Genomic DNA, 10,429 nt, shown 5'->3' with positions numbered 1-10,429 from the left:
CTATTTTTAATATATCCAGGGAGGAGGAATCCCTTGTGTTTTGCCTTTTACAATCCAGGAGTTATCACCCCATTTTCTGTTAGAGAAAAGCCCAACATTTTTACTTTAAATGGCCCCTTCCTGATTTGGGAACATAAAGATAGCAAAATCTTTACCTGTAACTCTATTCTATTACTTTGTCTTGTACTGATTTTGAAAACAGAACCAGGATTTGACTGACAAGGCTTACTCTTCTCTGAAGCCTCCTAAAAGCTGCTGCAAATAGTGTCACTAAACCGGCTTCTCCTGAAGCCAAGAGGAATCTGCCAGCAGCAGCCAGAGCTCTTATTAACTTATCTTTTGCCCCAGAACTCACAGCTGACTTAGATGGCTTACAAAGGAAATTAGACAAATTAATGGTGAGTGAAGATAAGCCTATCAGAGGCTATTATCTGTAAGCAAATAATTTTTGACTTATGTCCCTACCAAATTTTAATGAAGGTGCACTAAAATGTAGCTAGGCTTTTAAAATAATTTGACAGAGCAATTATGCATCTTAATATGGGAAATAAGACTTATTGAATGGGACTTATTTCAAGTACAAGTTAACATTGTGATTTGATGCATAGTTACCTAACAATGATTCATTGATTGATTATGTGCTATCAAATAAGTTTTATTTATTTATTTAGCATATGGCATCTACAGAGGTCATGCAATCAAGTAGGTGTCAACTCTTAGCAAGCATACAGATTTTTTCCTCAGGAGAATCTGTCCCTCACATGGTCCTTCTACTCTTTCAATGGTGCACCCATCACCACTGTAACTGAGTTCATTCACCTTGCTGTTGGTCATTCTCTTTTCTTCCACCTTTCCCAGCATTAGAAACTTTCTGGGTCTTTTCATAAAGACTCCGAATGAATACAATGCAATAAGTACAATGAATATAAAATATTTGGCTTTATTTTGACCAAGTAGGCTATCTAGGCTCTAAATTTTATTACAATCTAGTAAACTTGTTGAGCGTACCATTACTCTTTGCTCCTTAAATTTTAAGTTTTGGGATATATTATGTTTTATAGTTTTATGGATTTGGCTTAGTTCATGTTGTAAACTGTCTGGAGAACTTCTCATTATAGGTCAGTATACAAGATGCAAGTATATAATATTGTCAGATTATAAATTATGCTTTAATTTTGGGGGGTGGATTGGAATGTGATGCCATAGCACATATGAAATCTTTATTAATAGCTGGTGCCTCCACCATCTTTGGGGTAAAGAAGTGACAGTCACGGAACGATCAGGTTTGATGTATATCTGCCTCTTCCATGAATTGAATGATGGGTTGCCAGATCTTTTCTTGATGAATAATGTGTTTTGTTCAAAAACTTTCGATTGTCCAGAATCAACTTCTACCAATCAACAAAACTAAGAATGTCTACTTTGGTAAGATATGGATGGAGGAAAACCTCCTTTGATCACATTCATCATGTATATTATATTCTGTAATCTTCTATGAGTTAATCCAATGCTGATTCCTTGTATTAGATAATAGTAGCTTTATTCATATTTTCTTGACCTAAACCATTAAAAAATCAAATGAATCCCTGGTATTCTCAAATGAATCATTTCCACATACAAGGAGACAATCCATCCTTTTTCTGGTCCTACTGGAAGAGCCTATAAAATGGCAGAGACTTGATTTCAAGTTTCTTTGCACATCCTGGAATTTGTGTGTGTGTGTGTGTGTGTGTGTGTGTGCTGTCTTTGAAAGCTGCTGGAGAACGCATGGCCTCTTTCTCACCCTTGTTTTGTCCCCTCTCTGTCTGACACGGCAGGCATGCTGAACAAGAGTGGCATAAGAATCGATCTGCAGGCAATCAGTGACACAGCGGCTGGCCAGAGCCATACTCCACACCATCGATTGGCTCCAAATCAATTTGCACACCACATTCTCCTCTCAGGTTACCTGCCATTTCAGGCAGAGAATGGAATGGTGAAGTGAGAAGGAAATTGCACCCAAGTATGTTGGGACCTCTATTTGTAACCTCAAAGGTCACCAACAGGTGACCTCTCTCTGTTCATATTTCTGTGCCTACGCTCTGTTAGAAAATATGAGATGGATCTGTTTTGATAGGTGGAAGGACAGCTTCTACCTATATAGAAAAAACAAAACAAAAACAAAACAAAAACAGCCTCACCTTTTTTCCTATGCTTTATTTTAGAACTTTCTACCTGTGTTCTGAAATGATACAATCTAATACCTATTTTGTGAAATTGTGCAGTTCAGTTTTTGGGACTAGGGCTCTCTTCACTGGCATTTTGTTCTAATGCTGACCTGTTTCCAAACTCCCAAATCCATGCATATGATATCTCCCTTTTCTTTTGTGGAGGATTGTGCTACACTCAAACATAGCAACTAAAGCCTTACTGGGGATGAATTCGCATTGTAGTCTAGAGTTGCCTAAAATGAATTTGGGAAGTTTGAGTTCAGCATCTTGTGGGAAGCAAGACCTTGTTTTAGCAGGTTGATCTAACAAGGCCACCATATTAAGCCATAACAAGGGTTTCTAGTTTGAGCCTACTGAATACTGGAATACTGCAGTTGTGTTTGTTGTTCTGATTCAGGGTTAAACATGTGTCAAACCAGTCAGGGCATTTCATGGCTGAGCAAGAACTAGATGTATTTCTCACCATTTCAAGTCCAGCATTTTAGTTTTTACAACTTAGTTCTTAGCCTTTTTGCCAAGATTTGAAACTTGGAGATTCTCTTTTTGTTGTTGTTAGTCCCAAAGTCGTGTTTGACTCATCGCGACCCCATGGACAACGTTACTCCAGGCCTTCCTGTCCTCTACCATCCCCTGGAGTCCATTTAAGCTCACGCCGACTGCTTCAGTGACTCCATCCAGCCACCTCATTCTCTGTCGTTCTCTTCTTCTTTTGCCCTCAGTCGTTCCCAGCATTAGGCTCTTCTCTAAACTGTGGCAAATTCTCAGATGGTTCTTGTTCCTTATGTTAGTTGCAAAAGGCAATGTTGTTTCCTTCAGATTCACCAAATACTCCCTAAAGAATACACACAAAGTATGAGCAATGCACACATATTCTCACAAGAATGTATTTTTTTTTAAGCACACCCAAACTTCTAGGCAGAGGGACACAGACATTTAGGAAAATATATTTGCCCTTCACACTGTATGTTTGACAGGAGCCATGAAAAAGTATGACGACTTCATAATGTGGAAAACTCTCTTAGAAACACTGATGGCCTTCTCCACACATTCAAAAAACAAGTGAATGTTCATTGCAGCCATTTCCTAGAGTGTAGAAATATGCATATAAACCATTTCCCCCAAGCATATCAGTAATAACCTCAAGACCCCCACTATATCTTCTATTCATTCTCAGAGTCAGCTGGGTAGACTGATATTTGCAGCATCAAGTAAGCAATCTCCTCTAGCAAACTCATGTCTTTTTAGCCTGTGTTCCTCTAGATTCCACCTCTTCTTTGGTGGAGTGTTTAAGATGAAGAGAGTTCCTTGGGGAAGGGAGGCTTAGGGTTTATTGACTCTGAAAGTCCACATTCTAAGGCCCTCAATTCAAGGGCCATCACAGGTTGCTGTTGCTTATCACAATGGCACTAAAACAATGAATCCTACATCATGACATCACAATACTAATGCTGCTCTTTCATACTTGTATTGCAACATTGCAGACAAATATGTGATTAGTTGAGTTTGTGGCATGATGTTACAATGCAATCTGTCACTCCTCCTACCAAAGAACAAACACAGTCAGGTTCCACCTTAAGAAAGATTCTTGATCAGTCTCACTGCCCAGCATCTTTGCCTTGAATGATGCTGCCCTGAATGAACTGATGGGTTTCTCCTTTTCTGGATCCAGTTGGTCATAGCCCATCATTCCCTTGGGAGAAGGAAACAGTTTTAACCAGCTCAAGCCTAACTCTTGGCAAGTGTTCTAAACAGGAACAGCATACATCAGATAGTAGGCTTTATAAGAGAAGAGTCAGAGTAACACTATGTTTTTGCTTCCTTACTGCACTGAATCTCCATACGAACTGTTTAAGATGCTCAGATGCAAACATGCCTCTGTTTTACAATCTGTAGCTTGTAGAAATGAATGTATGGCCTGCTAAGTGCAACCTACATGCTTCTAAGCGTACAGAATGGTTCCAATACACACGTTTTCAAGTATAGTTCCATGAACCTGAAATCTGCAGTTACTCTGGCTGGATCATTGGCTCAGGATTGAGGTGATGAGTGAAAAGGAGTTTCCTGAACTGGGAGCTGAACTAAAAAAGGATAAATACCCCGAATGATGGAGGTTTAGTTCCTCCTAACAACAGTAGCTTACTTTTAAATTATTTATACAACCTCTGTGAAAGTGCATGGATGCTGCCTTTTCACTCCACATACATTCTACAGTGCCATTCTGAGGAGGCTTTGAAAGAAACATAATTGAACTTTGCTTCCTACTGGCCACAAAACCATAGTAGAGGCAACTTGAGGAAGAAAATAGACAAGAGGAAATATTCTTCTCTTTCTCATCAGCAACAATGTGAGAAATAGCTAATGCTAATGTTTCCAGCAATTGGAAAAACTAGAACTGTTGATGGGGTACTTGAACCTCAAGTATGAAAAAATAGCTTCCCATTTCCCAAAGTGCAGGCAGTACAGCCTTTTGGTCTCAAGATGGCACCAATCACCTGTTAAAACAGGCCTGGCAACAGCAATACAAATTAAACAAAGAGATTTCACAGTTTGCTGCTGTCTGTTGAAAAGAGTTTTGTGACCTGTTGAGATGATGTTAGTTATACTTGTGCGCCTTCTGTAACACAGCTGAGAAAGGAAAAAGGCACAGCCGTAAGGAGAACAAGAGAATCAATGGGTAAGGTGAAAAACAGCTTGGGAGACACTCCTTTAACTGTTGTTAATATTTAAGAAAGGTGATTAACTATTGTCTCAAAGGAAGCAATTCAAATATCTCTTTTTCCATTCATATTTTTTTCTGCCTTTATTGCAGAAAAGAAGGTATTGAAGATCAAGAGTCCAAGGAGCTGCAAGAGTGAGGGGAATGGTAGAATCATTTGATCAATGAAGTTTCAGGATGTTTTCTTACACATTTATATGGTAATGCCCTTGTCTTTGCTGCTTTGCCGAGCAAGTCAAGTGAGAAAGACAACTCCTGCCCCAACAGGAGTGAGGCCTGGAGATAGAGGACCACTCTAGGCATATGCAGTTAGATAAAGCTTTTGTAGGGGATACGAAATCAAAGAGTTAAACCAAAATATTGCATGGGATGCAAGCATGACTGGCACTTTAATGTACAATTCTTTCTAGACCAGTGTTTCTCAGTCTTAGCAACTACAAGCTGGGGAACAAGGGGAATTCTGGGAGTTGAAGTCCACATATCATATAACATACATGAAGATACCAAGGTTGAGAAACAGCGTTCTAGACTAGCAGTCATTTAGAATCCCCATCTGCTCTCCTATCAATAGTTACATTAACTGATGCTGCAGTTGCCATGTCTTCCACTGATTTAAAAGCCCCTGCTCTTTTTTGTAAGGAAAGAACTAGGAGAGACATGGGTAAAGAAATTTGGAATTTTGCCTAACAATAGCAAGCTTTAAAAAGCTTCCCCGTCCTTTTAAATGAGGTTGTTGAAAGATTGTTTGAGGGAAAAATCAGAAATGGATTTCTGTACAAAAGGACAGAAATTCCTTGCAGCATTGTAGAAGTGCCGTTCCTTAATTCTTTGTTTATGTTTGCTCCCCTGAGCCAATATTTTTTATCTACCCAGGTTGAGAGACCATTTAATAAAGCAAAAAAAAAAAAAAAAAAAGTAGATCACACAAACTTGACCTCTAGCCATTCCTAAACTAGAATCAATTAATTGTTTCCAGATTTATGCAAAGTAGCTCAAAACATACTTTGAATAGCAGGTAGTATATGAAGGTGCCAGCTGTGCACTACATAGCGCCTTAGTGCTCACATGAATGCATTTTGGGAGGGGTATTCACCACCAATCTAACTCACATCTGGAAGGAAAGAATATTCAGTTCCTCAGAAGCCATTTTCCAGACTGCTGGGATTACTCCCATATAGCTTTTTGAGGTGGAAGTGGGGCCCTCAGTATGAACTGCTGAGGAATGTTGTAAACACCTTCATTCCCCCCTCCACCCACCCCGAAATCTTGCATTTGCTATAAAGAACCAGAACTTGCCTTCTGAGGGATTTAAGTCTAGCTGTTTCAAAAGCATTTCCTTTGAGATCTAGCCTGATTCTGAAGCAGCTGGAACTCTCATGTCAGGGGGAAACTTGTATAAATCTTTGCCCCGCTTGTCTATTGCATTGCATTTTAAATATACTTGAAGCTACCTGAGAAACCTTTTGGCAGGCTGTAAGTATTTTAATGAATACTTAATTACTTCCAGTTCTGTTGCAAAGTATTATCCATTCCTGCCAAATATGGGCCTTTGAACAAATTACAGATAGCCGTTGACCTACGACCACAATTGAGCCCAAAATTTCTGCTGCTAAAGTGAGACATTTGTTAAGTGAATTTTACGACCTTTTTTGTTACAGTTGTTAAGTGAATCACTGCAGCTGTTAAGTTACTAACATGGTTTAGTGAATTGGTTTCCCCATTGACTTTGTCAGAAGGTTGCAAAAGTTAATCACATGACCCTAGGACACTGTAACCATCATAAATAGGAGGCAGTTGTCAAGCATCTGAATTTTGATCACATGTTCATGGGAATGCTGCAACAGTCGTAAGTGTGAAATAATGGTCATAAGTCACTTTTTTCAGTGCTATTATAACTGAATGGTCACTAAATGAACTGTTGTAAGTCAAGGACTACCTGTATCTTTCTCAGTTTGGTATCTTCTTAACTTTTTTTTTTTATAAAGTTTTTATTTTTATTTTTCATAAACACATTTACATGTACAGTCATCTCCATCATTTTTCATTCATCTTTTCTTTTAAATTTCATTTTTAATTTTTATTTTTTCGGGGCTGCTCTTTTACACTTTACCTTTACTCCAACCTTTCTTTTTCTCTTCCCCTTCTCTTCCTTCCTGTTTCTCCTCCTACTTCCTTTGTTTTTCCTCTCCTTCTCTTTCTTACTTCCCCTTCTCTTCCCCCACTCCTCTCTTCTTCCCCCCTTCTAACCTTCTCCGCTACTCCTCTTTCCCCTCCTTCTTCTTAACTTGAGGGGAGTGAATGTCCAGACTGGTTAGCAATTTTAAGAGCCATCGTTTCAATACATCCAAACAACAGCAAGTAATGGGAGGCAGGAATGCAGTGAATTGGATGGGAGAAATCCAAGAAATACCAGAACTGTGTTCTAGTTTAGGAAGATGAAGACATATCCGGGAAGAAGGAACTAGCAGTCAGGGATGGGTCCATTCAAGCTCAATTCAAAAGAGACTTTACTTTCAACATGGGCTTTCAGAAATTCTTGTAGCAGATGGATGGGAAATTTTCTATGGGCTGGTCCTAACACAGCTGCAGATGTAAAAATCCAAGTAAAGGGTCTCCCTCTCTCACCCACTCCCAGGCTATGGCTTTACTTAAAGCAGTGATGGCTAACCTTTTCCAGACCGAGTGCCCAAAGTGCGCATGTAGGTGCCCGTGAATGCATATGCCCGTGCCCAAACTCCCAAAGTGCAATGTGTGTGCGCCCCCTACATGCATTCCACCCCCGTGCATCCACATGCCCCCCGCATGTGCCCTGCCCCACTGCATGCACACGTGGCCCCTGGCATATGCCCTGCCCCCCCGTACATGCACGCACAGACCCCACATACGCCCCTCCCCCGTGTATGCGTGGCAGAGACCCGAAGACCAGTTAGCAGGTGGGAGGCGCACACGCTTGCACAGCGGGGCTGAACTGGGGTGACGGCTCGCGTGCCCACAGAGAGGGCACTGCGTGCCATAGGTTCGCCATCACGGACTTAAAGGATCGTCTGGTTCTTTCTTTGACCTGCTTCCTTTTAGCTTGAAGCCCATCTTTTGTTGGGTGCATTTGTTCAAGTTTCCTGTGTGATGACTTGGGATGCAGCTTCATTATCCTAGCAATGGTTCTGTATAATGTTAACAATTTAGCTACAGCACCCACGAACAGGAGCCTGTTCTGCTGCAAATGGATGAAAATGATTTGGTTGCATTCACAAAACAGACAAGAAGAAACAGGGTTGATTACCTTCAAGCTATCAAAAGTTAGAAATATTGAATATCCCATAGTGGTTTTAGATTTTCCAGCCTCAGGGGTTTCCATATGCAGTTTTCCTGTATGGATGGGGACTAGGATTAAAGACTAGGAATTGCTGCTATCCAGGCGGTGTTGACTCTCAGGCAGGAGATGAAAAGAGTATCAATCAAAACTGGCCCAAGGCAGAGCAGCCCATCCTCGTCCCAATGGAATTGGTTTGCCACGTCTTATGAACCTTCCATCCCAATCTGGAAGTAAAAGTGCATTAATTATCCAGTAAATAACAATCTCTTTGCTGTGGTTGCAAAATCTGCTAGCCGAAGCAGCCTAGGACAGTACTGCTTCAAAATATTTTGCAGAAACAGTTGTCTCAATGTGGAATAAGCCATGTTAGATATACCACATGTAAACTGCAAACATCTTGGAGGTTGACAGATAACAACATACAGGATATTTTTAATTCAACTTGCTGGTTGTCTGGGTTTATTGCAGCTTAGCTTTGCTAGGTCTAAGCAGTATGACCCTAAGATGATGTTCTTAGATTTCCAAACAAGCAAAAAAGGATATTAAACTTAACTTCTCTGTCTATTGTCTACCATTTTCTACAAAGACATTTCCCCCCACCCCCAAGTCTCCACCTGCCTCAACTAGGGGAAGAAGGACTGGTGAAAGAGGTATGCCAGTTTGAAGGTAAGCCCTAAAAGTAAAGTGACAATGAAAGGTGGAATGTAACTGATAACATATGGGGTAAAAGTCTGTAGAGATTCTCAGTCATCCAGGTCATGGTTGTCTCAAAGGAGCTTTTTCAGGAGGCAAGTGCTTGGAAGTTTATCTGTGTTCTCAGGGTCACCTGAGTAGTGCTCCTGATTCCTGTAGTCTGCAATTCTCCCCACTCTGGAAATTCATTCCTACTCCCACACCCTGAGGACACAGATAAACCTCCAAGTGCTTCAAGGACCCTCTCAAAGGATGCAGATTACCAGCTGTCTGCAAGGAATATAAATCCTTCCATTCCCCACTATCCTGTCAGAGCTGAAGAAGCTTCTAGGATGAGAAGCGAAACGTCTTCAAAAGAAAAAACAAGAAAGTCCAGTTGCCTCCTGAAAAAGCACCTTTGGGACAACAAATGGGGCAATTATTTTAACATATTGTCCCATGTCATGTTGTACATTGCAGCTTAAATCTAAGAAACCTCTACCAATTACAGTCAAAATAAGGAGGTTTTGAGACTCAATTAAAGTGGCAGATGAATATTTACCACCAATACTTACAGTATCTACAGAAATTCACAGAGCTCTGCCTCATCATCTAGCAATTCAAAACAGAATGACATCAGGCTTGCTACATGCTTCCTTGGGTCAAATTATTTTATACATGCTTTTAAAAGTGTGCCTTACTCTGTTAGTTATATTTAAATAGGGAAGTGGGATCCTAATTAGAAGCATGGAAGGCAGACACCCATTTAAAAATCCTGCAATTTATTCCTCAAGCAGTTACGTCTTTGGGAACATATAGCAATGGAAGTTTTCAGAAAGAAACCAGCGGTTGCACTCCGCTCTCCCAATTTAGTTTGGAGTTCAGAGCCACTGCTTTTCCTTCAAAATAAATCTGTCACTGCAGAGAATCATACTTAACATGACTGCCTTCTTTGCTCCTTCCTGGCACTGGCATGGTCCCTTGTCTTGCCCCATTGCCCAGGACAGCTAGCTGGATCCCGAAACAGCCAGGCTGAGTCAAAATGGTGCAATTAAGCTAAGCCAGAGCCAAAGCTAGACAATCAGTCTTGGTCTGTAGCTCCTGATCACCCTCACAAAAACTCAGAGAAGATGCGAAACAAAAGGACAGTCAGAAAAAAAAATGCTTAAGCACATCTAGAGCTGCATCTAAACACGAAGGAAAAAGGAGACTAAACAAGTGAAAGGTTTTTCTGTTTTCTCCCTGAGCCTAGTAATCCCTCTGATTACATCTAATACCTGCCAAAACCCATATGGTATGCCCACCCATCTCACTGTGTGATAATGCCACATGGCAAAATCTACCTATTAATATTAATTGTCAGCCAGAGAATCTTTCTGAACTGCTATAGTTTGAGATTGCCTCCAGAAAGCAGGGAACGGTTTAGCAGGGATTTTAGAGTAATTCTCATTCTTTCAGCCTGAGTCTCACATATGTGGAATGTTAAACAACATCCATCTCATTCCCACCACCTTCAGT

At 40.6% G+C, this 10,429-nt stretch overlaps 2 long non-coding RNA genes across 2 annotated transcripts; one reads left to right on the top strand and one right to left on the bottom strand.

Moving 5' to 3' along the window:
* Positions 1–639: 639 nt before the first annotated feature.
* LOC132712102 (uncharacterized) lies at positions 640–9,559 on the bottom strand. Its single transcript, XR_009622802.2, has 2 exons — positions 8,207–9,559; positions 640–3,042 (listed from the first exon to the last, which is right to left on the bottom strand). It is a non-coding gene; the product is annotated as an uncharacterized LOC132712102 (long non-coding RNA).
* Positions 4,786–5,116, top strand: LOC148116942 (uncharacterized). The gene is made up of 2 exons (XR_015731580.1): positions 4,786–4,884; positions 5,020–5,116. It is a non-coding gene; the product is annotated as an uncharacterized LOC148116942 (long non-coding RNA).
* Positions 9,560–10,429: the final 870 nt, after the last annotated feature.

The sequence above is a fragment of the Pantherophis guttatus genome, chromosome 1 (genome assembly GCF_059756535.1).
Source record: "Pantherophis guttatus breed Tessera chromosome 1, ASM5975653v1, whole genome shotgun sequence".
Taxonomy (NCBI): domain Eukaryota; kingdom Metazoa; phylum Chordata; class Lepidosauria; order Squamata; family Colubridae; genus Pantherophis; species Pantherophis guttatus.
This window is presented reverse-complemented; position numbering and strand designations above follow the sequence as displayed.